At 40.9% G+C, this 24,380-nt stretch overlaps 31 non-coding genes and 1 pseudogene across 31 annotated transcripts; all 32 read right to left on the reverse strand.

Moving 5' to 3' along the window:
- Window positions 1–399: 399 nt before the first annotated feature.
- Window positions 400–596, reverse strand: LOC146746760 (U2 spliceosomal RNA). Its single transcript, XR_014929350.1, has one exon. It is a non-coding gene; the product is annotated as a U2 spliceosomal RNA (small nuclear RNA).
- A 403-nt stretch (window positions 597–999) lies between these two features.
- Window positions 1,000–1,190, reverse strand: LOC146746761 (U2 spliceosomal RNA). Its single transcript, XR_014929280.1, has one exon. It is a non-coding gene; the product is annotated as a U2 spliceosomal RNA (small nuclear RNA).
- Window positions 1,191–1,593: 403 nt separating this feature from the next.
- Window positions 1,594–1,784, reverse strand: LOC146746762 (U2 spliceosomal RNA). Its single transcript, XR_014929281.1, has one exon. It is a non-coding gene; the product is annotated as a U2 spliceosomal RNA (small nuclear RNA).
- Window positions 1,785–2,187: 403 nt separating this feature from the next.
- Window positions 2,188–2,378, reverse strand: LOC146746763 (U2 spliceosomal RNA). The gene has a single exon (XR_014929282.1). It is a non-coding gene; the product is annotated as a U2 spliceosomal RNA (small nuclear RNA).
- A 403-nt stretch (window positions 2,379–2,781) lies between these two features.
- On the reverse strand, window positions 2,782–2,978 carry LOC146746764 (U2 spliceosomal RNA). The gene has a single exon (XR_014929351.1). It is a non-coding gene; the product is annotated as a U2 spliceosomal RNA (small nuclear RNA).
- A 403-nt stretch (window positions 2,979–3,381) lies between these two features.
- Window positions 3,382–3,572, reverse strand: LOC146746765 (U2 spliceosomal RNA). The gene has a single exon (XR_014929283.1). It is a non-coding gene; the product is annotated as a U2 spliceosomal RNA (small nuclear RNA).
- A 403-nt stretch (window positions 3,573–3,975) lies between these two features.
- LOC146746766 (U2 spliceosomal RNA) lies at window positions 3,976–4,166 on the reverse strand. The gene has a single exon (XR_014929284.1). It is a non-coding gene; the product is annotated as a U2 spliceosomal RNA (small nuclear RNA).
- Window positions 4,167–4,569: 403 nt separating this feature from the next.
- Window positions 4,570–4,760, reverse strand: LOC146746767 (U2 spliceosomal RNA). The gene has a single exon (XR_014929285.1). It is a non-coding gene; the product is annotated as a U2 spliceosomal RNA (small nuclear RNA).
- A 403-nt stretch (window positions 4,761–5,163) lies between these two features.
- On the reverse strand, window positions 5,164–5,354 carry LOC146746768 (U2 spliceosomal RNA). Its single transcript, XR_014929286.1, has one exon. It is a non-coding gene; the product is annotated as a U2 spliceosomal RNA (small nuclear RNA).
- Window positions 5,355–5,757: 403 nt separating this feature from the next.
- On the reverse strand, window positions 5,758–5,948 carry LOC146746769 (U2 spliceosomal RNA). Its single transcript, XR_014929287.1, has one exon. It is a non-coding gene; the product is annotated as a U2 spliceosomal RNA (small nuclear RNA).
- A 403-nt stretch (window positions 5,949–6,351) lies between these two features.
- LOC146746770 (U2 spliceosomal RNA) lies at window positions 6,352–6,542 on the reverse strand. The gene has a single exon (XR_014929288.1). It is a non-coding gene; the product is annotated as a U2 spliceosomal RNA (small nuclear RNA).
- A 403-nt stretch (window positions 6,543–6,945) lies between these two features.
- Window positions 6,946–7,136, reverse strand: LOC146746771 (U2 spliceosomal RNA). The gene has a single exon (XR_014929340.1). It is a non-coding gene; the product is annotated as a U2 spliceosomal RNA (small nuclear RNA).
- A 403-nt stretch (window positions 7,137–7,539) lies between these two features.
- On the reverse strand, window positions 7,540–7,730 carry LOC146746772 (U2 spliceosomal RNA). Its single transcript, XR_014929289.1, has one exon. It is a non-coding gene; the product is annotated as a U2 spliceosomal RNA (small nuclear RNA).
- A 403-nt stretch (window positions 7,731–8,133) lies between these two features.
- Window positions 8,134–8,324, reverse strand: LOC146746773 (U2 spliceosomal RNA). The gene has a single exon (XR_014929290.1). It is a non-coding gene; the product is annotated as a U2 spliceosomal RNA (small nuclear RNA).
- A 403-nt stretch (window positions 8,325–8,727) lies between these two features.
- Window positions 8,728–8,918, reverse strand: LOC146746774 (U2 spliceosomal RNA). Its single transcript, XR_014929291.1, has one exon. It is a non-coding gene; the product is annotated as a U2 spliceosomal RNA (small nuclear RNA).
- Window positions 8,919–9,321: 403 nt separating this feature from the next.
- On the reverse strand, window positions 9,322–9,512 carry LOC146746775 (U2 spliceosomal RNA). Its single transcript, XR_014929292.1, has one exon. It is a non-coding gene; the product is annotated as a U2 spliceosomal RNA (small nuclear RNA).
- A 403-nt stretch (window positions 9,513–9,915) lies between these two features.
- Window positions 9,916–10,106, reverse strand: LOC146746776 (U2 spliceosomal RNA). Its single transcript, XR_014929293.1, has one exon. It is a non-coding gene; the product is annotated as a U2 spliceosomal RNA (small nuclear RNA).
- Window positions 10,107–10,509: 403 nt separating this feature from the next.
- Window positions 10,510–10,700, reverse strand: LOC146746777 (U2 spliceosomal RNA). Its single transcript, XR_014929294.1, has one exon. It is a non-coding gene; the product is annotated as a U2 spliceosomal RNA (small nuclear RNA).
- Window positions 10,701–11,103: 403 nt separating this feature from the next.
- Window positions 11,104–11,294, reverse strand: LOC146746778 (U2 spliceosomal RNA). Its single transcript, XR_014929295.1, has one exon. It is a non-coding gene; the product is annotated as a U2 spliceosomal RNA (small nuclear RNA).
- A 403-nt stretch (window positions 11,295–11,697) lies between these two features.
- On the reverse strand, window positions 11,698–11,888 carry LOC144349763 (U2 spliceosomal RNA). The gene has a single exon (XR_013420068.1). It is a non-coding gene; the product is annotated as a U2 spliceosomal RNA (small nuclear RNA).
- A 403-nt stretch (window positions 11,889–12,291) lies between these two features.
- Window positions 12,292–12,482, reverse strand: LOC146746779 (U2 spliceosomal RNA). Its single transcript, XR_014929296.1, has one exon. It is a non-coding gene; the product is annotated as a U2 spliceosomal RNA (small nuclear RNA).
- A 403-nt stretch (window positions 12,483–12,885) lies between these two features.
- On the reverse strand, window positions 12,886–13,076 carry LOC146746780 (U2 spliceosomal RNA). Its single transcript, XR_014929297.1, has one exon. It is a non-coding gene; the product is annotated as a U2 spliceosomal RNA (small nuclear RNA).
- A 403-nt stretch (window positions 13,077–13,479) lies between these two features.
- On the reverse strand, window positions 13,480–13,681 carry LOC146746781 (U2 spliceosomal RNA; annotated as a pseudogene).
- A 5,696-nt stretch (window positions 13,682–19,377) lies between these two features.
- On the reverse strand, window positions 19,378–19,568 carry LOC146746782 (U2 spliceosomal RNA). The gene has a single exon (XR_014929298.1). It is a non-coding gene; the product is annotated as a U2 spliceosomal RNA (small nuclear RNA).
- Window positions 19,569–19,971: 403 nt separating this feature from the next.
- On the reverse strand, window positions 19,972–20,162 carry LOC146746783 (U2 spliceosomal RNA). The gene has a single exon (XR_014929299.1). It is a non-coding gene; the product is annotated as a U2 spliceosomal RNA (small nuclear RNA).
- Window positions 20,163–20,565: 403 nt separating this feature from the next.
- Window positions 20,566–20,756, reverse strand: LOC146746784 (U2 spliceosomal RNA). Its single transcript, XR_014929300.1, has one exon. It is a non-coding gene; the product is annotated as a U2 spliceosomal RNA (small nuclear RNA).
- A 403-nt stretch (window positions 20,757–21,159) lies between these two features.
- Window positions 21,160–21,350, reverse strand: LOC146746785 (U2 spliceosomal RNA). The gene has a single exon (XR_014929301.1). It is a non-coding gene; the product is annotated as a U2 spliceosomal RNA (small nuclear RNA).
- Window positions 21,351–21,753: 403 nt separating this feature from the next.
- Window positions 21,754–21,944, reverse strand: LOC146746786 (U2 spliceosomal RNA). The gene has a single exon (XR_014929302.1). It is a non-coding gene; the product is annotated as a U2 spliceosomal RNA (small nuclear RNA).
- Window positions 21,945–22,347: 403 nt separating this feature from the next.
- Window positions 22,348–22,538, reverse strand: LOC146746787 (U2 spliceosomal RNA). The gene has a single exon (XR_014929303.1). It is a non-coding gene; the product is annotated as a U2 spliceosomal RNA (small nuclear RNA).
- A 403-nt stretch (window positions 22,539–22,941) lies between these two features.
- On the reverse strand, window positions 22,942–23,132 carry LOC146746788 (U2 spliceosomal RNA). The gene has a single exon (XR_014929304.1). It is a non-coding gene; the product is annotated as a U2 spliceosomal RNA (small nuclear RNA).
- A 403-nt stretch (window positions 23,133–23,535) lies between these two features.
- Window positions 23,536–23,726, reverse strand: LOC146746789 (U2 spliceosomal RNA). Its single transcript, XR_014929305.1, has one exon. It is a non-coding gene; the product is annotated as a U2 spliceosomal RNA (small nuclear RNA).
- Window positions 23,727–24,129: 403 nt separating this feature from the next.
- On the reverse strand, window positions 24,130–24,320 carry LOC146746790 (U2 spliceosomal RNA). The gene has a single exon (XR_014929306.1). It is a non-coding gene; the product is annotated as a U2 spliceosomal RNA (small nuclear RNA).
- Window positions 24,321–24,380: the final 60 nt, after the last annotated feature.

Here is a 24,380-nt window from a genome sequence, read left to right on the forward strand (position 1 = left end):
AGTAACGGCCATAGCACAGAGGTATATGCAGATATGCAAATAAATGGTCCAGCTCATATACGAACACGAAAATGGTAAATGTTGAAATAACAACCCGGAAATTTCGTATATTGTTTTCATGCCTAATGGCATGTTTGTTGCTATTATTTGTTACAAAGTAACTAGTCGCCTGCATACTATCTCGGCGACTTTTGTGGCAATCGAAGCTAAAGTTAAGCCAAAAATATATATTTATACGTAGCGTCAGGTGACGTAATCGATTATGCAAATTAGGACCGTCCGTCCAGCCGAAGAATAAGGGTTTTAACAAGTTCCATTAGCGCCCACTATCGGGCATTAAAATGGAGAAAACGGGTGACGCAAAGGGTTGATTTGTTTTATTCTGATATTAAATTGTATATGAGGTGGACCATTCCCAGAAATACTGCAATACTGGGTCAATCCGTGGCCAGGACGGAGCAAGCCCCTATTCCATGGCCTGTTTTCAAAAATCAGTTTAATATCGAGTTGTCTCTGATCAATGAGCAACGTATCAGATATTAAGCTGATAAGAACAGATACTACACATGATCTTAGCCAAAAGGCCGAGAAGCGATAACCAGTAACGGCCATAGCACAGAGGTATATGCAGATATGCAAATAAATGGTCCAGCTCATATACGAACACGAAAATGGTAAATGTTGAAATAACAACCCGGAAATTTCGTATATTGTTTTCATGCCTAATGGCATGTTTGTTGCTATTATTTGTTACAAAGTAACTAGTCGCCTGCATACTATCTCGGCGACTTTTGTGGCAATCGAAGCTAAAGTTAAGCCAAAAATATATATTTATACGTAGCGTCAGGTGACGTAATCGATTATGCAAATTAGGACCGTCCGTCCAGCCGAAGAATAAGGGTTTTAACAAGTTCCATTAGCGCCCACTATCGGGCATTAAAATGGAGAAAACGGGTGACGCAAAGGGTTGATTTGTTTTATTCTGATATTAAATTGTATATGAGGTGGACCATTCCCAGAAATACTGCAATACTGGGTCAATCCGTGGCCAGGACGGAGCAAGCCCCTATTCCATGGCCTGTTTTCAAAAATCAGTTTAATATCGAGTTGCTCAATGAGCAACGTATCAGATATTAAGCTGATAAGAACAGATACTACACATGATCTTAGCCAAAAGGCCGAGAAGCGATAACCAGTAACGGCCATAGCACAGAGGTATATGCAGATATGCAAATAAATGGTCCAGCTCATATACGAACACGAAAATGGTAAATGTTGAAATAACAACCCGGAAATTTCGTATATTGTTTTCATGCCTAATGGCATGTTTGTTGCTATTATTTGTTACAAAGTAACTAGTCGCCTGCATACTATCTCGGCGACTTTTGTGGCAATCGAAGCTAAAGTTAAGCCAAAAATATATATTTATACGTAGCGTCAGGTGACGTAATCGATTATGCAAATTAGGACCGTCCGTCCAGCCGAAGAATAAGGGTTTTAACAAGTTCCATTAGCGCCCACTATCGGGCATTAAAATGGAGAAAACGGGTGACGCAAAGGGTTGATTTGTTTTATTCTGATATTAAATTGTATATGAGGTGGACCATTCCCAGAAATACTGCAATACTGGGTCAATCCGTGGCCAGGACGGAGCAAGCCCCTATTCCATGGCCTGTTTTCAAAAATCAGTTTAATATCGAGTTGCTCAATGAGCAACGTATCAGATATTAAGCTGATAAGAACAGATACTACACATGATCTTAGCCAAAAGGCCGAGAAGCGATAACCAGTAACGGCCATAGCACAGAGGTATATGCAGATATGCAAATAAATGGTCCAGCTCATATACGAACACGAAAATGGTAAATGTTGAAATAACAACCCGGAAATTTCGTATATTGTTTTCATGCCTAATGGCATGTTTGTTGCTATTATTTGTTACAAAGTAACTAGTCGCCTGCATACTATCTCGGCGACTTTTGTGGCAATCGAAGCTAAAGTTAAGCCAAAAATATATATTTATACGTAGCGTCAGGTGACGTAATCGATTATGCAAATTAGGACCGTCCGTCCAGCCGAAGAATAAGGGTTTTAACAAGTTCCATTAGCGCCCACTATCGGGCATTAAAATGGAGAAAACGGGTGACGCAAAGGGTTGATTTGTTTTATTCTGATATTAAATTGTATATGAGGTGGACCATTCCCAGAAATACTGCAATACTGGGTCAATCCGTGGCCAGGACGGAGCAAGCCCCTATTCCATGGCCTGTTTTCAAAAATCAGTTTAATATCGAGTTGCTCAATGAGCAACGTATCAGATATTAAGCTGATAAGAACAGATACTACACATGATCTTAGCCAAAAGGCCGAGAAGCGATAACCAGTAACGGCCATAGCACAGAGGTATATGCAGATATGCAAATAAATGGTCCAGCTCATATACGAACACGAAAATGGTAAATGTTGAAATAACAACCCGGAAATTTCGTATATTGTTTTCATGCCTAATGGCATGTTTGTTGCTATTATTTGTTACAAAGTAACTAGTCGCCTGCATACTATCTCGGCGACTTTTGTGGCAATCGAAGCTAAAGTTAAGCCAAAAATATATATTTATACGTAGCGTCAGGTGACGTAATCGATTATGCAAATTAGGACCGTCCGTCCAGCCGAAGAATAAGGGTTTTAACAAGTTCCATTAGCGCCCACTATCGGGCATTAAAATGGAGAAAACGGGTGACGCAAAGGGTTGATTTGTTTTATTCTGATATTAAATTGTATATGAGGTGGACCATTCCCAGAAATACTGCAATACTGGGTCAATCCGTGGCCAGGACGGAGCAAGCCCCTATTCCATGGCCTGTTTTCAAAAATCAGTTTAATATCGAGTTGTCTCTGATCAATGAGCAACGTATCAGATATTAAGCTGATAAGAACAGATACTACACATGATCTTAGCCAAAAGGCCGAGAAGCGATAACCAGTAACGGCCATAGCACAGAGGTATATGCAGATATGCAAATAAATGGTCCAGCTCATATACGAACACGAAAATGGTAAATGTTGAAATAACAACCCGGAAATTTCGTATATTGTTTTCATGCCTAATGGCATGTTTGTTGCTATTATTTGTTACAAAGTAACTAGTCGCCTGCATACTATCTCGGCGACTTTTGTGGCAATCGAAGCTAAAGTTAAGCCAAAAATATATATTTATACGTAGCGTCAGGTGACGTAATCGATTATGCAAATTAGGACCGTCCGTCCAGCCGAAGAATAAGGGTTTTAACAAGTTCCATTAGCGCCCACTATCGGGCATTAAAATGGAGAAAACGGGTGACGCAAAGGGTTGATTTGTTTTATTCTGATATTAAATTGTATATGAGGTGGACCATTCCCAGAAATACTGCAATACTGGGTCAATCCGTGGCCAGGACGGAGCAAGCCCCTATTCCATGGCCTGTTTTCAAAAATCAGTTTAATATCGAGTTGCTCAATGAGCAACGTATCAGATATTAAGCTGATAAGAACAGATACTACACATGATCTTAGCCAAAAGGCCGAGAAGCGATAACCAGTAACGGCCATAGCACAGAGGTATATGCAGATATGCAAATAAATGGTCCAGCTCATATACGAACACGAAAATGGTAAATGTTGAAATAACAACCCGGAAATTTCGTATATTGTTTTCATGCCTAATGGCATGTTTGTTGCTATTATTTGTTACAAAGTAACTAGTCGCCTGCATACTATCTCGGCGACTTTTGTGGCAATCGAAGCTAAAGTTAAGCCAAAAATATATATTTATACGTAGCGTCAGGTGACGTAATCGATTATGCAAATTAGGACCGTCCGTCCAGCCGAAGAATAAGGGTTTTAACAAGTTCCATTAGCGCCCACTATCGGGCATTAAAATGGAGAAAACGGGTGACGCAAAGGGTTGATTTGTTTTATTCTGATATTAAATTGTATATGAGGTGGACCATTCCCAGAAATACTGCAATACTGGGTCAATCCGTGGCCAGGACGGAGCAAGCCCCTATTCCATGGCCTGTTTTCAAAAATCAGTTTAATATCGAGTTGCTCAATGAGCAACGTATCAGATATTAAGCTGATAAGAACAGATACTACACATGATCTTAGCCAAAAGGCCGAGAAGCGATAACCAGTAACGGCCATAGCACAGAGGTATATGCAGATATGCAAATAAATGGTCCAGCTCATATACGAACACGAAAATGGTAAATGTTGAAATAACAACCCGGAAATTTCGTATATTGTTTTCATGCCTAATGGCATGTTTGTTGCTATTATTTGTTACAAAGTAACTAGTCGCCTGCATACTATCTCGGCGACTTTTGTGGCAATCGAAGCTAAAGTTAAGCCAAAAATATATATTTATACGTAGCGTCAGGTGACGTAATCGATTATGCAAATTAGGACCGTCCGTCCAGCCGAAGAATAAGGGTTTTAACAAGTTCCATTAGCGCCCACTATCGGGCATTAAAATGGAGAAAACGGGTGACGCAAAGGGTTGATTTGTTTTATTCTGATATTAAATTGTATATGAGGTGGACCATTCCCAGAAATACTGCAATACTGGGTCAATCCGTGGCCAGGACGGAGCAAGCCCCTATTCCATGGCCTGTTTTCAAAAATCAGTTTAATATCGAGTTGCTCAATGAGCAACGTATCAGATATTAAGCTGATAAGAACAGATACTACACATGATCTTAGCCAAAAGGCCGAGAAGCGATAACCAGTAACGGCCATAGCACAGAGGTATATGCAGATATGCAAATAAATGGTCCAGCTCATATACGAACACGAAAATGGTAAATGTTGAAATAACAACCCGGAAATTTCGTATATTGTTTTCATGCCTAATGGCATGTTTGTTGCTATTATTTGTTACAAAGTAACTAGTCGCCTGCATACTATCTCGGCGACTTTTGTGGCAATCGAAGCTAAAGTTAAGCCAAAAATATATATTTATACGTAGCGTCAGGTGACGTAATCGATTATGCAAATTAGGACCGTCCGTCCAGCCGAAGAATAAGGGTTTTAACAAGTTCCATTAGCGCCCACTATCGGGCATTAAAATGGAGAAAACGGGTGACGCAAAGGGTTGATTTGTTTTATTCTGATATTAAATTGTATATGAGGTGGACCATTCCCAGAAATACTGCAATACTGGGTCAATCCGTGGCCAGGACGGAGCAAGCCCCTATTCCATGGCCTGTTTTCAAAAATCAGTTTAATATCGAGTTGCTCAATGAGCAACGTATCAGATATTAAGCTGATAAGAACAGATACTACACATGATCTTAGCCAAAAGGCCGAGAAGCGATAACCAGTAACGGCCATAGCACAGAGGTATATGCAGATATGCAAATAAATGGTCCAGCTCATATACGAACACGAAAATGGTAAATGTTGAAATAACAACCCGGAAATTTCGTATATTGTTTTCATGCCTAATGGCATGTTTGTTGCTATTATTTGTTACAAAGTAACTAGTCGCCTGCATACTATCTCGGCGACTTTTGTGGCAATCGAAGCTAAAGTTAAGCCAAAAATATATATTTATACGTAGCGTCAGGTGACGTAATCGATTATGCAAATTAGGACCGTCCGTCCAGCCGAAGAATAAGGGTTTTAACAAGTTCCATTAGCGCCCACTATCGGGCATTAAAATGGAGAAAACGGGTGACGCAAAGGGTTGATTTGTTTTATTCTGATATTAAATTGTATATGAGGTGGACCATTCCCAGAAATACTGCAATACTGGGTCAATCCGTGGCCAGGACGGAGCAAGCCCCTATTCCATGGCCTGTTTTCAAAAATCAGTTTAATATCGAGTTGCTCAATGAGCAACGTATCAGATATTAAGCTGATAAGAACAGATACTACACATGATCTTAGCCAAAAGGCCGAGAAGCGATAACCAGTAACGGCCATAGCACAGAGGTATATGCAGATATGCAAATAAATGGTCCAGCTCATATACGAACACGAAAATGGTAAATGTTGAAATAACAACCCGGAAATTTCGTATATTGTTTTCATGCCTAATGGCATGTTTGTTGCTATTATTTGTTACAAAGTAACTAGTCGCCTGCATACTATCTCGGCGACTTTTGTGGCAATCGAAGCTAAAGTTAAGCCAAAAATATATATTTATACGTAGCGTCAGGTGACGTAATCGATTATGCAAATTAGGACCGTCCGTCCAGCCGAAGAATAAGGGTTTTAACAAGTTCCATTAGCGCCCACTATCGGGCATTAAAATGGAGAAAACGGGTGACGCAAAGGGTTGATTTGTTTTATTCTGATATTAAATTGTATATGAGGTGGACCATTCCCAGAAATACTGCAATACTGGGTCAATCCGTGGCCAGGACGGAGCAAGCCCCTATTCCATGGCCTGTTTTCAAAAATCAGTTTAATATCGAGTTGCTCAATGAGCAACGTATCAGATATTAAGCTGATAAGAACAGATACTACACATGATCTTAGCCAAAAGGCCGAGAAGCGATAACCAGTAACGGCCATAGCACAGAGGTATATGCAGATATGCAAATAAATGGTCCAGCTCATATACGAACACGAAAATGGTAAATGTTGAAATAACAACCCGGAAATTTCGTATATTGTTTTCATGCCTAATGGCATGTTTGTTGCTATTATTTGTTACAAAGTAACTAGTCGCCTGCATACTATCTCGGCGACTTTTGTGGCAATCGAAGCTAAAGTTAAGCCAAAAATATATATTTATACGTAGCGTCAGGTGACGTAATCGATTATGCAAATTAGGACCGTCCGTCCAGCCGAAGAATAAGGGTTTTAACAAGTTCCATTAGCGCCCACTATCGGGCATTAAAATGGAGAAAACGGGTGACGCAAAGGGTTGATTTGTTTTATTCTGATATTAAATTGTATATGAGGTGGACGATTCCCAGAAATACTGCAATACTGGGTCAATCCGTGGCCAGGACGGAGCAAGCCCCTATTCCATGGCCTGTTTTCAAAAATCAGTTTAATATCGAGTTGCTCAATGAGCAACGTATCAGATATTAAGCTGATAAGAACAGATACTACACATGATCTTAGCCAAAAGGCCGAGAAGCGATAACCAGTAACGGCCATAGCACAGAGGTATATGCAGATATGCAAATAAATGGTCCAGCTCATATACGAACACGAAAATGGTAAATGTTGAAATAACAACCCGGAAATTTCGTATATTGTTTTCATGCCTAATGGCATGTTTGTTGCTATTATTTGTTACAAAGTAACTAGTCGCCTGCATACTATCTCGGCGACTTTTGTGGCAATCGAAGCTAAAGTTAAGCCAAAAATATATATTTATACGTAGCGTCAGGTGACGTAATCGATTATGCAAATTAGGACCGTCCGTCCAGCCGAAGAATAAGGGTTTTAACAAGTTCCATTAGCGCCCACTATCGGGCATTAAAATGGAGAAAACGGGTGACGCAAAGGGTTGATTTGTTTTATTCTGATATTAAATTGTATATGAGGTGGACCATTCCCAGAAATACTGCAATACTGGGTCAATCCGTGGCCAGGACGGAGCAAGCCCCTATTCCATGGCCTGTTTTCAAAAATCAGTTTAATATCGAGTTGCTCAATGAGCAACGTATCAGATATTAAGCTGATAAGAACAGATACTACACATGATCTTAGCCAAAAGGCCGAGAAGCGATAACCAGTAACGGCCATAGCACAGAGGTATATGCAGATATGCAAATAAATGGTCCAGCTCATATACGAACACGAAAATGGTAAATGTTGAAATAACAACCCGGAAATTTCGTATATTGTTTTCATGCCTAATGGCATGTTTGTTGCTATTATTTGTTACAAAGTAACTAGTCGCCTGCATACTATCTCGGCGACTTTTGTGGCAATCGAAGCTAAAGTTAAGCCAAAAATATATATTTATACGTAGCGTCAGGTGACGTAATCGATTATGCAAATTAGGACCGTCCGTCCAGCCGAAGAATAAGGGTTTTAACAAGTTCCATTAGCGCCCACTATCGGGCATTAAAATGGAGAAAACGGGTGACGCAAAGGGTTGATTTGTTTTATTCTGATATTAAATTGTATATGAGGTGGACCATTCCCAGAAATACTGCAATACTGGGTCAATCCGTGGCCAGGACGGAGCAAGCCCCTATTCCATGGCCTGTTTTCAAAAATCAGTTTAATATCGAGTTGCTCAATGAGCAACGTATCAGATATTAAGCTGATAAGAACAGATACTACACATGATCTTAGCCAAAAGGCCGAGAAGCGATAACCAGTAACGGCCATAGCACAGAGGTATATGCAGATATGCAAATAAATGGTCCAGCTCATATACGAACACGAAAATGGTAAATGTTGAAATAACAACCCGGAAATTTCGTATATTGTTTTCATGCCTAATGGCATGTTTGTTGCTATTATTTGTTACAAAGTAACTAGTCGCCTGCATACTATCTCGGCGACTTTTGTGGCAATCGAAGCTAAAGTTAAGCCAAAAATATATATTTATACGTAGCGTCAGGTGACGTAATCGATTATGCAAATTAGGACCGTCCGTCCAGCCGAAGAATAAGGGTTTTAACAAGTTCCATTAGCGCCCACTATCGGGCATTAAAATGGAGAAAACGGGTGACGCAAAGGGTTGATTTGTTTTATTCTGATATTAAATTGTATATGAGGTGGACCATTCCCAGAAATACTGCAATACTGGGTCAATCCGTGGCCAGGACGGAGCAAGCCCCTATTCCATGGCCTGTTTTCAAAAATCAGTTTAATATCGAGTTGCTCAATGAGCAACGTATCAGATATTAAGCTGATAAGAACAGATACTACACATGATCTTAGCCAAAAGGCCGAGAAGCGATAACCAGTAACGGCCATAGCACAGAGGTATATGCAGATATGCAAATAAATGGTCCAGCTCATATACGAACACGAAAATGGTAAATGTTGAAATAACAACCCGGAAATTTCGTATATTGTTTTCATGCCTAATGGCATGTTTGTTGCTATTATTTGTTACAAAGTAACTAGTCGCCTGCATACTATCTCGGCGACTTTTGTGGCAATCGAAGCTAAAGTTAAGCCAAAAATATATATTTATACGTAGCGTCAGGTGACGTAATCGATTATGCAAATTAGGACCGTCCGTCCAGCCGAAGAATAAGGGTTTTAACAAGTTCCATTAGCGCCCACTATCGGGCATTAAAATGGAGAAAACGGGTGACGCAAAGGGTTGATTTGTTTTATTCTGATATTAAATTGTATATGAGGTGGACCATTCCCAGAAATACTGCAATACTGGGTCAATCCGTGGCCAGGACGGAGCAAGCCCCTATTCCATGGCCTGTTTTCAAAAATCAGTTTAATATCGAGTTGCTCAATGAGCAACGTATCAGATATTAAGCTGATAAGAACAGATACTACACATGATCTTAGCCAAAAGGCCGAGAAGCGATGACCAGTAACGGCCATAGCACAGAGGTATATGCAGATATGCAAATAAATGGTCCAGCTCATATACGAACACGAAAATGGTAAATGTTGAAATAACAACCCGGAAATTTCGTATATTGTTTTCATGCCTAATGGCATGTTTGTTGCTATTATTTGTTACAAAGTAACTAGTCGCCTGCATACTATCTCGGCGACTTTTGTGGCAATCGAAGCTAAAGTTAAGCCAAAAATATATATTTATACGTAGCGTCAGGTGACGTAATCGATTATGCAAATTAGGACCGTCCGTCCAGCCGAAGAATAAGGGTTTTAACAAGTTCCATTAGCGCCCACTATCGGGCATTAAAATGGAGAAAACGGGTGACGCAAAGGGTTGATTTGTTTTATTCTGATATTAAATTGTATATGAGGTGGACCATTCCCAGAAATACTGCAATACTGGGTCAATCCGTGGCCAGGACGGAGCAAGCCCCTATTCCATGGCCTGTTTTCAAAAATCAGTTTAATATCGAGTTGCTCAATGAGCAACGTATCAGATATTAAGCTGATAAGAACAGATACTACACATGATCTTAGCCAAAAGGCCGAGAAGCGATAACCAGTAACGGCCATAGCACAGAGGTATATGCAGATATGCAAATAAATGGTCCAGCTCATATACGAACACGAAAATGGTAAATGTTGAAATAACAACCCGGAAATTTCGTATATTGTTTTCATGCCTAATGGCATGTTTGTTGCTATTATTTGTTACAAAGTAACTAGTCGCCTGCATACTATCTCGGCGACTTTTGTGGCAATCGAAGCTAAAGTTAAGCCAAAAATATATATTTATACGTAGCGTCAGGTGACGTAATCGATTATGCAAATTAGGACCGTCCGTCCAGCCGAAGAATAAGGGTTTTAACAAGTTCCATTAGCGCCCACTATCGGGCATTAAAATGGAGAAAACGGGTGACGCAAAGGGTTGATTTGTTTTATTCTGATATTAAATTGTATATGAGGTGGACCATTCCCAGAAATACTGCAATACTGGGTCAATCCGTGGCCAGGACGGAGCAAGCCCCTATTCCATGGCCTGTTTTCAAAAATCAGTTTAATATCGAGTTGCTCAATGAGCAACGTATCAGATATTAAGCTGATAAGAACAGATACTACACATGATCTTAGCCAAAAGGCCGAGAAGCGATAACCAGTAACGGCCATAGCACAGAGGTATATGCAGATATGCAAATAAATGGTCCAGCTCATATACGAACACGAAAATGGTAAATGTTGAAATAACAACCCGGAAATTTCGTATATTGTTTTCATGCCTAATGGCATGTTTGTTGCTATTATTTGTTACAAAGTAACTAGTCGCCTGCATACTATCTCGGCGACTTTTGTGACAATCGAAGCTAAAGTTAAGCCAAAAATATATATTTATACGTAGCGTCAGGTGACGTAATCGATTATGCAAATTAGGACCGTCCGTCCAGCCGAAGAATAAGGGTTTTAACAAGTTCCATTAGCGCCCACTATCGGGCATTAAAATGGAGAAAACGGGTGACGCAAAGGGTTGATTTGTTTTATTCTGATATTAAATTGTATATGAGGTGGACCATTCCCAGAAATACTGCAATACTGGGTCAATCCGTGGCCAGGACGGAGCAAGCCCCTATTCCATGGCCTGTTTTCAAAAATCAGTTTAATATCGAGTTGCTCAATGAGCAACGTATCAGATATTAAGCTGATAAGAACAGATACTACACATGATCTTAGCCAAAAGGCCGAGAAGCGATAACCAGTAACGGCCATAGCACAGAGGTATATGCAGATATGCAAATAAATGGTCCAGCTCATATACGAACACGAAAATGGTAAATGTTGAAATAACAACCCGGAAATTTCGTATATTGTTTTCATGCCTAATGGCATGTTTGTTGCTATTATTTGTTACAAAGTAACTAGTCGCCTGCATACTATCTCGGCGACTTTTGTGGCAATCGAAGCTAAAGTTAAGCCAAAAATATATATTTATACGTAGCGTCAGGTGACGTAATCGATTATGCAAATTAGGACCGTCCGTCCAGCCGAAGAATAAGGGTTTTAACAAGTTCCATTAGCGCCCACTATCGGGCATTAAAATGGAGAAAACGGGTGACGCAAAGGGTTGATTTGTTTTATTCTGATATTAAATTGTATATGAGGTGGACCATTCCCAGAAATACTGCAATACTGGGTCAATCCGTGGCCAGGACGGAGCAAGCCCCTATTCCATGGCCTGTTTTCAAAAATCAGTTTAATATCGAGTTGCTCAATGAGCAACGTATCAGATATTAAGCTGATAAGAACAGATACTACACATGATCTTAGCCAAAAGGCCGAGAAGCGATAACCAGTAACGGCCATAGCACAGAGGTATATGCAGATATGCAAATAAATGGTCCAGCTCATATACGAACACGAAAATGGTAAATGTTGAAATAACAACCCGGAAATTTCGTATATTGTTTTCATGCCTAATGGCATGTTTGTTGCTATTATTTGTTACAAAGTAACTAGTCGCCTGCATACTATCTCGGCGACTTTTGTGGCAATCGAAGCTAAAGTTAAGCCAAAAATATATATTTATACGTAGCGTCAGGTGACGTAATCGATTATGCAAATTAGGACCGTCCGTCCAGCCGAAGAATAAGGGTTTTAACAAGTTCCATTAGCGCCCACTATCGGGCATTAAAATGGAGAAAACGGGTGACGCAAAGGGTTGATTTGTTTTATTCTGATATTAAATTGTATATGAGGTGGACCATTCCCAGAAATACTGCAATACTGGGTCAATCCGTGGCCAGGACGGAGCAAGCCCCTATTCCATGGCCTGTTTTCAAAAATCAGTTTAATATCGAGTTGCTCAATGAGCAACGTATCAGATATTAAGCTGATAAGAACAGATACTACACATGATCTTAGCCAAAAGGCCGAGAAGCGATAACCAGTAACGGCCATAGCACAGAGGTATATGCAGATATGCAAATAAATGGTCCAGCTCATATACGAACACGAAAATGGTAAATGTTGAAATAACAACCCGGAAATTTCGTATATTGTTTTCATGCCTAATGGCATGTTTGTTGCTATTATTTGTTACAAAGTAACTAGTCGCCTGCATACTATCTCGGCGACTTTTGTGGCAATCGAAGCTAAAGTTAAGCCAAAAATATATATTTATACGTAGCGTCAGGTGACGTAATCGATTATGCAAATTAGGACCGTCCGTCCAGCCGAAGAATAAGGGTTTTAACAAGTTCCATTAGCGCCCACTATCGGGCATTAAAATGGAGAAAACGGGTGACGCAAAGGGTTGATTTGTTTTATTCTGATATTAAATTGTATATGAGGTGGACCATTCCCAGAAATACTGCAATACTGGGTCAATCCGTGGCCAGGACGGAGCAAGCCCCTATTCCATGGCCTGTTTTCAAAAATCAGTTTAATATCGAGTTGCTCAATGAGCAACGTATCAGATATTAAGCTGATAAGAACAGATACTACACATGATCTTAGCCAAAAGGCCGAGAAGCGATAACCAGTAACGGCCATAGCACAGAGGTATATGCAGATATGCAAATAAATGGTCCAGCTCATATACGAACACGAAAATGGTAAATGTTGAAATAACAACCCGGAAATTTCGTATATTGTTTTCATGCCTAATGGCATGTTTGTTGCTATTATTTGTTACAAAGTAACTAGTCGCCTGCATACTATCTCGGCGACTTTTGTGGCAATCGAAGCTAAAGTTAAGCCAAAAATATATATTTATACGTAGCGTCAGGTGACGTAATCGATTATGCAAATTAGGACCGTCCGTCCAGCCGAAGAATAAGGGTTTTAACAAGTTCCATTAGCGCCCACTATCGGGCATTAAAATGGAGAAAACGGGTGACGCAAAGGGTTGATTTGTTTTATTCTGATATTAAATTGTATATGAGGTGGACCATTCCCAGAAATACTGCAATACTGGGTCAATCCGTGGCCAGGACGGAGCAAGCCCCTATTCCATGGCCTGTTTTCAAAAATCAGTTTAATATCGAGTTGCTCAATGAGCAACGTATCAGATATTAAGCTGATAAGAACAGATACTCCTTTTTGGTTTGGGGGTAACATCAATCAACTAAACAAAAAATGTTTCAATCTATATTAAAGGCAATGAGGCGCCCCAAGGCAGGCCGGCCACGCCGGTTCGAAGTTAAAGATGGTGCGATCACCCCTGCCTATCACCAACATCGCAACTAAGGATAAAGGATAGAATTTAATATCAGAACAACCGCAATGCAAATCCAGCATCAAATCCATCAAAGAGAGAGAATTCCAATCAATGTCCCCTATAGAATAATAGAAGAATTCTGTGAAACTAAACAAGACTGTTGGACAACTTACAACAAATTGTAATAAATCATACAAGAATTTTAATTTTGCCATGGGAACGGACGGCTAGTACGTTTTTTATACACCAATGGTGGACAAATTCGGAGATCGAGAGTCTGTAGATATCGGCATGAAGACGGGCGCGGATTTCTTTTCTAACGTGTTCAAGGACCTCGTCACAAGAAAGGTAATTGTGATCGAACACGGCTTGACAGCGGGTACGCCATAAAACAAGCTTGGCGGAGTTAAGTACAAAGTTAAGAAGAGAAGTTTGACGCAAATTCATAGTGTTTGAGGTAAGTCCAAATATGATGTCATTTTCATTACAACGTAATAGAGTACCGCTCAATCGCGCTAGAATGGCGTCGACCCAAGCCCACACAAAGCTAGCGTGTTTACAGTGATACAACGCATGCGTAATTGTTTCCCTTGATGTGCATCCTTCCCGTGGACAAGTCGGCGGTTCGCGAATATGACCCCATCGCGCCAGGCGGTCACGTGTTATCAGTACACCGTGTGCCGATTTCCATGCCATTTCCTTCAGAGAATTATCTAGAATGTTATCATGCGTTGAGCGCCAGACTTCTGTCCATAAAATACCCGGATTATGAGACACCACTCGTGGCCAGACCGTCGTGGGGGAAAGAATAAAATATATTTCTTTTGCCGTGAGGGAGCTCCAAGTAATAGATTTGCCTATAGCACAGCTGACTAAACGTTTGATAATAGTGATGAACGCAGAATGCCATGGTGGGATATCGGAGTAGTGGGGAACCATATTAGACCAAAGTTTCGGGAAATGTGATCTAACGTCAGACACAACATAACTCCTCATGAGATCAACACAGGGTTTGGTACTATTGAACAATTGAGAAAAGGGACTAGCTAGCATGGCCTGTGCCTTTATTACAACGTTGGCTAGAGCCAATCCACCCCTGTCCAAGGGAAGGCACAGAACGTCTCTTTTCACAAGCTCTGTTTTACCCTTGCCCCAGAGGAAAGAAAACACGCACTTGTTAATGACATTTGCATAGCCGACTGGCATTGGAAACAACGCAGCGACGTACCAGAAAATTGGTAGCGCCACTGAATTGAGAACCAGAGTTTTGCCAAGGAGAGTAAGCTTTCTACCGGTCCATGAATCAATAACCTTGCGAAATTGCGTGACACGGTCGCGCCAATTTGTTTGCAGTGCATCGTCCCCAACCCATATCCCGTTGACTTGGATGCTATTGCGTGTCCACCTGATGTTGTTAGGTAAGTTACCACGTGTTCGCCACGCTCCCACACACATGCCTTTACATTTGTTCAAATTGAGTTCACTCCCGGTGGCTCGGGAAAATTGAGAGCAATGAGTGAAAATACGCGCGATAGAGATATCATTTGTTACAAGAGCGGTATTATCATCCGCGTATTGCAGCAGTTTTGCACTTTCGCGCTGACCTGGAATACTGAAGCCTTTTATAGCCTCGTCAGTGCGCACAGCTGCTGCAAACGGTTCAGAGAATAACACGTACAGAAGGGGGGACAGTGGACAGCCTTGCCGCACTCCTCTGCTCAATTTAAAAGGGCTAGTAATTGTTCCATTAATGAGAATGGCACTTTCAATGTCAGTATACAAAATACTAATCCACTGGCGCAAATTTGGACCAAAGTTCATTTTCTGCAATACTCTCTGGAGAAATTCCCAGTCTACTCTGTCAAACGCTTTCTTTTGGTCAAGCGATATGATGGCCCCTGGCAAGTTGCGTGAGTTGGAAAAGTAACAAAAATCACGTATTATTCTTAAGTTATCAAAAATGCTACGTCCCTTGACTCCACATGTTTGATATGTGTTTGTTAGGGTGGGTAGCACTTGGCGCAATCTATTGCAAAGCGATTTTGTCAAGATTTTATAGTCTGCGTTCAGAAGTGAGATGGGGCGTTTATTTTCGGGTCGTGAATTAGCGTTGCTGTCATCAGACTTGTTAAGGAGGGTGATAAGACCAAAACGTTGAGAACAGCTGAGACATGATTTTTGGAAACAGTCATTGTATACGTCCAGGAGAATGGGGCCTGTGAAATCCCAACAGGCGATGTAGAATTCCTTGGGAAAACCGTCAGAACCTGGTGACTTGTCGTTTTGCATATCGGCCAGAGCACGAGTCAGCTCTGCTAAGGTCAACGGTGAGTCAAGCGCAGATTGTTGATCGTTAGAAAGAGAAGTCGATAATTTTGAAAGAAATGAATTCTGTTCTTCAAAATCTAAATTTGCTGTGTTAGAATACAGGGACGAGTAAAAATCAGTAAAAGTACGCGAGATCGCTTCAGGTTCAGTATGAACGTTGTCTTCGCTATCAATAACGCTAGTGATTCGTTTTTTTTTACCTCGCTTTCTTTCACGAGCAAAAAAATATTTGGTGGGCTTTTCGTTGTTGTCTAGTAATTTCGCCCGTGATCGCACCTTGGCCCCTTCACTGCGACCTGCCAATAAGTCGTTCATTTTACTTTTGAGGCGGTTATAATTAGCAATTACCTCAATAGATTGATCGCCCTGGTTGAGAAGAGACACTGCCAAATTAAGTTGTTGTTGTAAAGTTTGCATTTCTGCTTTACGCTTTGCAGATTGAATACGGGCGTGTTTACGGATTACCGACTTAATTCTCGTTTTTGTCATGTCCCACCATTCACTGAGACTGGGAAAGGCTCCTTGTAATGTGACCCACTCTGATACTCGTTCCCTAATTTCGTTGATGACTTCTGATTTTGCAAGCAGTGAGGTATTACACTTCCAAAATCCCGGTCCAAAGGATACAGACGGAGTGAAAGAAATATTTAAAGTCACGTAATCGTGATCAGAAAAGGAGCATGACGCAATATTGGTGTCAGCCTTTAACTGAGCAGAAATGTACCACCTATCAAGTCGGCTACCTATAGTGTTGTTTTTATTTCTCCAAGTGAAACTACGAGTGTCTGGGTTTTGTGACCGCCAGATATCGACTAAGTCAAAATCGGCGCACATTCCCCGAAGTACATTTGTCCCAGTAAAACGTGAAGTATTGTTTTCAGAACCACCAAAACAATCCTTTTTGCCGTCAACACAATTAAAATCCCCACAAAGTAGAATATTTTTATGAGTTCCCAAGTATAAGTGTAAGTCAGAAAGGAAACGTAAACGTTGTCCCGGAGCGTTTGGAGCGTACACTGCGCAAAGACGGTAAGTGTGGCCGCTTTCGACCGTGATATTACACGCAACAATTCGACCCTCAGTGTCTGTTAAAGCAGCCGAGCATTGAAGGGACGCTCTTGGCGGTATTAAAATACCCGTCCCACAACTGAAGTTAGATCCCAAACTCCAGTGAGTACGGCCTCCCCACTCTCTACTCCACTCGTCCATGTCCTTGGTAGAACTGACATGTGATTCTTGTACACAGACAATGTCGTAGTTTGCCTCACGGCAATGTTGAAAAAACACTTTACGTTTATTACTATCTTGTAAACCATTAACATTAATTGTACATATGTTGAGCATTGTTAACGCCATGAGAAAAATACATATAATATACTCCATTATGATATAAGGAAATTGTCGAAAAACTGCACATCTTTGGATAGAACGATACGTGGGTGGATTTGGTGCATGTGTGACAGCCACTCAGACGGATTTGGAAACACTAGATTTTTCTTTTTACATGATTTGCTGAAGTCACATGGAATGGTTATTTTACCTTGCTTGTGCGCTGTCGAGCAGTGGTTTACTACTGCTTCCCAACCTGTGTTTGTTTCTTCGCATGCCAGTCCTGTCACTCTGGAACAGGTAACAGGGACAAGTTTCAGATTTTTCAACAGGCAAGAACGGAGATGGGATTTCGCACGCTGTACCATCGATTCTTCTTTTCCTACTTTTGTCGACTCTGCCACACAGCCATCAGTGCTCTCATTTTTTCCTTCAGGTTTATTTCTTTTAACTGCCTCGCCACCACTGTCGGAGTCTGTCAGTGTGGGGCGTTTCACGCCCGGTAAAACTGACGCCTCTGTTCTCTCGGTACCATCAGTATCCATGTCCCACTCACTGGTTGACTCTCCAAAAATTGACACCTTGACCTCATCAGTGGCTATTTCGGACGTGACTTCAGTTGTCATTTCAGTTGGCACACCTGACGTTTTCTCAGCTTGGTCTTTAACAATCTGCTCAGTCTCGGGGACGGATGCAGTATTACCTTCTGATACGGGGGGGTTCGCCACGCGGTTTGCAAAAGACAAAGGGCAGTTGCGGTACACGTGGCCCTCATTGCCACACACTGTGCATTTGATTTTATTTGAGCACTCAGCCACAACATGACCCACCTGCTGGCAACGATAGCACCTCATGTTTTTGCATTCCTTTCCTAGGTGACCCATGCTGCCACATTTAGAACAAGTCTTAGGCTGACCCCAGTACGTGAACCACACGTTTCTGTTGGCAATCCGAACCACTGATGGAATGTGCTTTTTCAATTTTATTTGGTACGCACGATTTCCATTCAGTATACCAGGAAAGTTTGCAAAAGTACACAGCCTTGACCCGACAACCTCACCATATTGAGACAGCATCTGTTTTACATAATTGTTATCCAAATCCAGGTCAATGTACAAAGCTGTGACAACAGTGACTTCTGAGTAGGATTCCACGGTGCATTCATCAAACCCTTGTAAAACCTGTTCGAACTGGTTTCGAAAAACCACCTGCCTGAATTTTACGTCAAAGGAAAAACGCGGCAACTGCTGTACTGCATCCAGGTGGATTTTGGGGTCAACGCCAGCCTTACTCAATAATTCGAAGACGTCTTTCGTTGAAGTATATTCTGAAAACTTCAACAATAGGGTGCGGTCCTTTCGACCGCCTGGCCGAATACCGGCCATGGCTATAAAGGCCAACCACTAATAAAACGGATAATAAAATAAATACTCACAGTAAAGCAAATACACAACAGACCGAGACTTGATGAGTCAGCAAAAAACAGGAAGTTCTCTTTTAAAGCAGCGAAGTCTGGCGAACGGGCGCAGAGATCTTAGCCAAAAGGCCGAGAAGCGATAACCAGTAACGGCCATAGCACAGAGGTATATGCAGATATGCAAATAAATGGTCCAGCTCATATACGAACACGAAAATGGTAAATGTTGAAATAACAACCCGGAAATTTCGTATATTGTTTTCATGCCTAATGGCATGTTTGTTGCTATTATTTGTTACAAAGTAACTAGTCGCCTGCATACTATCTCGGCGACTTTTGTGGCAATCGAAGCTAAAGTTAAGCCAAAAATATATATTTATACGTAGCGTCAGGTGACGTAATCGATTATGCAAATTAGGACCGTCCGTCCAGCCGAAGAATAAGGGTTTTAACAAGTTCCATTAGCGCCCACTATCGGGCATTAAAATGGAGAAAACGGGTGACGCAAAGGGTTGATTTGTTTTATTCTGATATTAAATTGTATATGAGGTGGACCATTCCCAGAAATACTGCAATACTGGGTCAATCCGTGGCCAGGACGGAGCAAGCCCCTATTCCATGGCCTGTTTTCAAAAATCAGTTTAATATCGAGTTGCTCAATGAGCAACGTATCAGATATTAAGCTGATAAGAACAGATACTACACATGATCTTAGCCAAAAGGCCGAGAAGCGATAACCAGTAACGGCCATAGCACAGAGGTATATGCAGATATGCAAATAAATGGTCCAGCTCATATACGAACACGAAAATGGTAAATGTTGAAATAACAACCCGGAAATTTCGTATATTGTTTTCATGCCTAATGGCATGTTTGTTGCTATTATTTGTTACAAAGTAACTAGTCGCCTGCATACTATCTCGGCGACTTTTGTGGCAATCGAAGCTAAAGTTAAGCCAAAAATATATATTTATACGTAGCGTCAGGTGACGTAATCGATTATGCAAATTAGGACCGTCCGTCCAGCCGAAGAATAAGGGTTTTAACAAGTTCCATTAGCGCCCACTATCGGGCATTAAAATGGAGAAAACGGGTGACGCAAAGGGTTGATTTGTTTTATTCTGATATTAAATTGTATATGAGGTGGACCATTCCCAGAAATACTGCAATACTGGGTCAATCCGTGGCCAGGACGGAGCAAGCCCCTATTCCATGGCCTGTTTTCAAAAATCAGTTTAATATCGAGTTGCTCAATGAGCAACGTATCAGATATTAAGCTGATAAGAACAGATACTACACATGATCTTAGCCAAAAGGCCGAGAAGCGATAACCAGTAACGGCCATAGCACAGAGGTATATGCAGATATGCAAATAAATGGTCCAGCTCATATACGAACACGAAAATGGTAAATGTTGAAATAACAACCCGGAAATTTCGTATATTGTTTTCATGCCTAATGGCATGTTTGTTGCTATTATTTGTTACAAAGTAACTAGTCGCCTGCATACTATCTCGGCGACTTTTGTGGCAATCGAAGCTAAAGTTAAGCCAAAAATATATATTTATACGTAGCGTCAGGTGACGTAATCGATTATGCAAATTAGGACCGTCCGTCCAGCCGAAGAATAAGGGTTTTAACAAGTTCCATTAGCGCCCACTATCGGGCATTAAAATGGAGAAAACGGGTGACGCAAAGGGTTGATTTGTTTTATTCTGATATTAAATTGTATATGAGGTGGACCATTCCCAGAAATACTGCAATACTGGGTCAATCCGTGGCCAGGACGGAGCAAGCCCCTATTCCATGGCCTGTTTTCAAAAATCAGTTTAATATCGAGTTGCTCAATGAGCAACGTATCAGATATTAAGCTGATAAGAACAGATACTACACATGATCTTAGCCAAAAGGCCGAGAAGCGATAACCAGTAACGGCCATAGCACAGAGGTATATGCAGATATGCAAATAAATGGTCCAGCTCATATACGAACACGAAAATGGTAAATGTTGAAATAACAACCCGGAAATTTCGTATATTGTTTTCATGCCTAATGGCATGTTTGTTGCTATTATTTGTTACAAAGTAACTAGTCGCCTGCATACTATCTCGGCGACTTTTGTGGCAATCGAAGCTAAAGTTAAGCCAAAAATATATATTTATACGTTGCGTCAGGTGACGTAATCGATTATGCAAATTAGGACCGTCCGTCCAGCCGAAGAATAAGGGTTTTAACAAGTTCCATTAGCGCCCACTATCGGGCATTAAAATGGAGAAAACGGGTGACGCAAAGGGTTGATTTGTTTTATTCTGATATTAAATTGTATATGAGGTGGACCATTCCCAGAAATACTGCAATACTGGGTCAATCCGTGGCCAGGACGGAGCAAGCCCCTATTCCATGGCCTGTTTTCAAAAATCAGTTTAATATCGAGTTGCTCAATGAGCAACGTATCAGATATTAAGCTGATAAGAACAGATACTACACATGATCTTAGCCAAAAGGCCGAGAAGCGATAACCAGTAACGGCCATAGCACAGAGGTATATGCAGATATGCAAATAAATGGTCCAGCTCATATACGAACACGAAAATGGTAAATGTTGAAATAACAACCCGGAAATTTCGTATATTGTTTTCATGCCTAATGGCATGTTTGTTGCTATTATTTGTTACAAAGTAACTAGTCGCCTGCATACTATCTCGGCGACTTTTGTGGCAATCGAAGCTAAAGTTAAGCCAAAAATATATATTTATACGTAGCGTCAGGTGACGTAATCGATTATGCAAATTAGGACCGTCCGTCCAGCCGAAGAATAAGGGTTTTAACAAGTTCCATTAGCGCCCACTATCGGGCATTAAAATGGAGAAAACGGGTGACGCAAAGGGTTGATTTGTTTTATTCTGATATTAAATTGTATATGAGGTGGACCATTCCCAGAAATACTGCAATACTGGGTCAATCCGTGGCCAGGACGGAGCAAGCCCCTATTCCATGGCCTGTTTTCAAAAATCAGTTTAATATCGAGTTGCTCAATGAGCAACGTATCAGATATTAAGCTGATAAGAACAGATACTACACATGATCTTAGCCAAAAGGCCGAGAAGCGATAACCAGTAACGGCCATAGCACAGAGGTATATGCAGATATGCAAATAAATGGTCCAGCTCATATACGAACACGAAAATGGTAAATGTTGAAATAACAACCCGGAAATTTCGTATATTGTTTTCATGCCTAATGGCATGTTTGTTGCTATTATTTGTTACAAAGTAACTAGTCGCCTGCATACTATCTCGGCGACTTTTGTGGCAATCGAAGCTAAAGTTAAGCCAAAAATATATATTTATACGTAGCGTCAGGTGACGTAATCGATTATGCAAATTAGGACCGTCCGTCCAGCCGAAGAATAAGGGTTTTAACAAGTTCCATTAGCGCCCACTATCGGGCATTAAAATGGAGAAAACGGGTGACGCAAAGGGTTGATTTGTTTTATTCTGATATTAAATTGTATATGAGGTGGACCATTCCCAGAAATACTGCAATACTGGGTCAATCCGTGGCCAGGACGGAGCAAGCCCCTATTCCATGGCCTGTTTTCAAAAATCAGTTTAATATCGAGTTGCTCAATGAGCAACGTATCAGATATTAAGCTGATAAGAACAGATACTACACATGATCTTAGCCAAAAGGCCGAGAAGCGATAACCAGTAACGGCCATAGCACAGAGGTATATGCAGATATGCAAATAAATGGTCCAGCTCATATACGAACACGAAAATGGTAAATGTTGAAATAACAACCCGGAAATTTCGTATATTGTTTTCATGCCTAATGGCATGTTTGTTGCTATTATTTGTTACAAAGTAACTAGTCGCCTGCATACTATCTCGGCGACTTTTGTGGCAATCGAAGCTAAAGTTAAGCCAAAAATATATATTTATACGTAGCGTCAGGTGACGTAATCGATTATGCAAATTAGGACCGTCCGTCCAGCCGAAGAATAAGGGTTTTAACAAGTTCCATTAGCGCCCACTATCGGGCATTAAAATGGAGAAAACGGGTGACGCAAAGGGTTGATTTGTTTTATTCTGATATTAAATTGTATATGAGGTGGACCATTCCCAGAAATACTGCAATACTGGGTCAATCCGTGGCCAGGACGGAGCAAGCCCCTATTCCATGGCCTGTTTTCAAAAATCAGTTTAATATCGAGTTGCTCAATGAGCAACGTATCAGATATTAAGCTGATAAGAACAGATACTACACATGATCTTAGCCAAAAGGCCGAGAAGCGATAACCAGTAACGGCCATAGCACAGAGGTATATGCAGATATGCAAATAAATGGTCCAGCTCATATACGAACACGAAAATGGTAAATGTTGAAATAACAACCCGGAAATTTCGTATATTGTTTTCATGCCTAATGGCATGTTTGTTGCTATTATTTGTTACAAAGTAACTAGTCGCCTGCATACTATCTCGGCGACTTTTGTGGCAATCGAAGCTAAAGTTAAGCCAAAAATATATATTTATACGTAGCGTCAGGTGACGTAATCGATTATGCAAATTAGGACCGTCCGTCCAGCCGAAGAATAAGGGTTTTAACAAGTTCCATTAGCGCCCACTATCGGGCATTAAAATGGAGAAAACGGGTGACGCAAAGGGTTGATTTGTTTTATTCTGATATTAAATTGTATATGAGGTGGACCATTCCCAGAAATACTGCAATACTGGGTCAATCCGTGGCCAGGACGGAGCAAGCCCCTATTCCATGGCCTGTTTTCAAAAATCAGTTTAATATCGAGTTGCTCAATGAGCAACGTATCAGATATTAAGCTGATAAGAACAGATACTACACATGATCTTAGCCAAAAGGCCGAGAAGCGATAACCAGTAACGGCCATAGCACAGAGGTATATGCAGATATGCAAATAAATGGTCCAGCTCATATACGAACACGAAAATGGTAAATGTTGAAATAACAACCCGGAAATTTCGTATATTGTTTTCATGCCTAATGGCATGTTTGTTGCTATTATTTGTTACAAAGTAACTAGTCGCCTGCATACTATCTCGGCGACTTTTGTGGCAATCGAAGCTAAAGTTAAGCCAAAAATATATATTTATACGTAGCGTCAGGTGACGTAATCGATTATGCAAATTAGGACCGTCCGTCCAGCCGAAGAATAAGGGTTTTAACAAGTTCCATTAGCGCCCACTATCGGGCATTAAAATGGAGAAAACGGGTGACGCAAAGGGTTGATTTGTTTTATTCTGATATTAAATTGTATATGAGGTGGACCATTCCCAGAAATACTGCAATACTGGGTCAATCCGTGGCCAGGACGGAGCAAGCCCCTATTCCATGGCCTGTTTTCAAAAATCAGTTTAATATCGAGTTGCTCAATGAGCAACGTATCAGATATTAAGCTGATAAGAACAGATACTACACATGATCTTAGCCAAAAGGCCGAGAAGCGATAACCAGTAACGGCCATAGCACAGAGGTATATGCAGATATGCAAATAAATGGTCCAGCTCA

Source organism: Saccoglossus kowalevskii, chromosome 4, assembly GCF_978046115.1.
Source record: "Saccoglossus kowalevskii chromosome 4, keSacKowa6.1, whole genome shotgun sequence".
In the NCBI taxonomy this organism is placed as follows: Eukaryota; Metazoa; Hemichordata; class Enteropneusta; family Harrimaniidae; genus Saccoglossus; species Saccoglossus kowalevskii.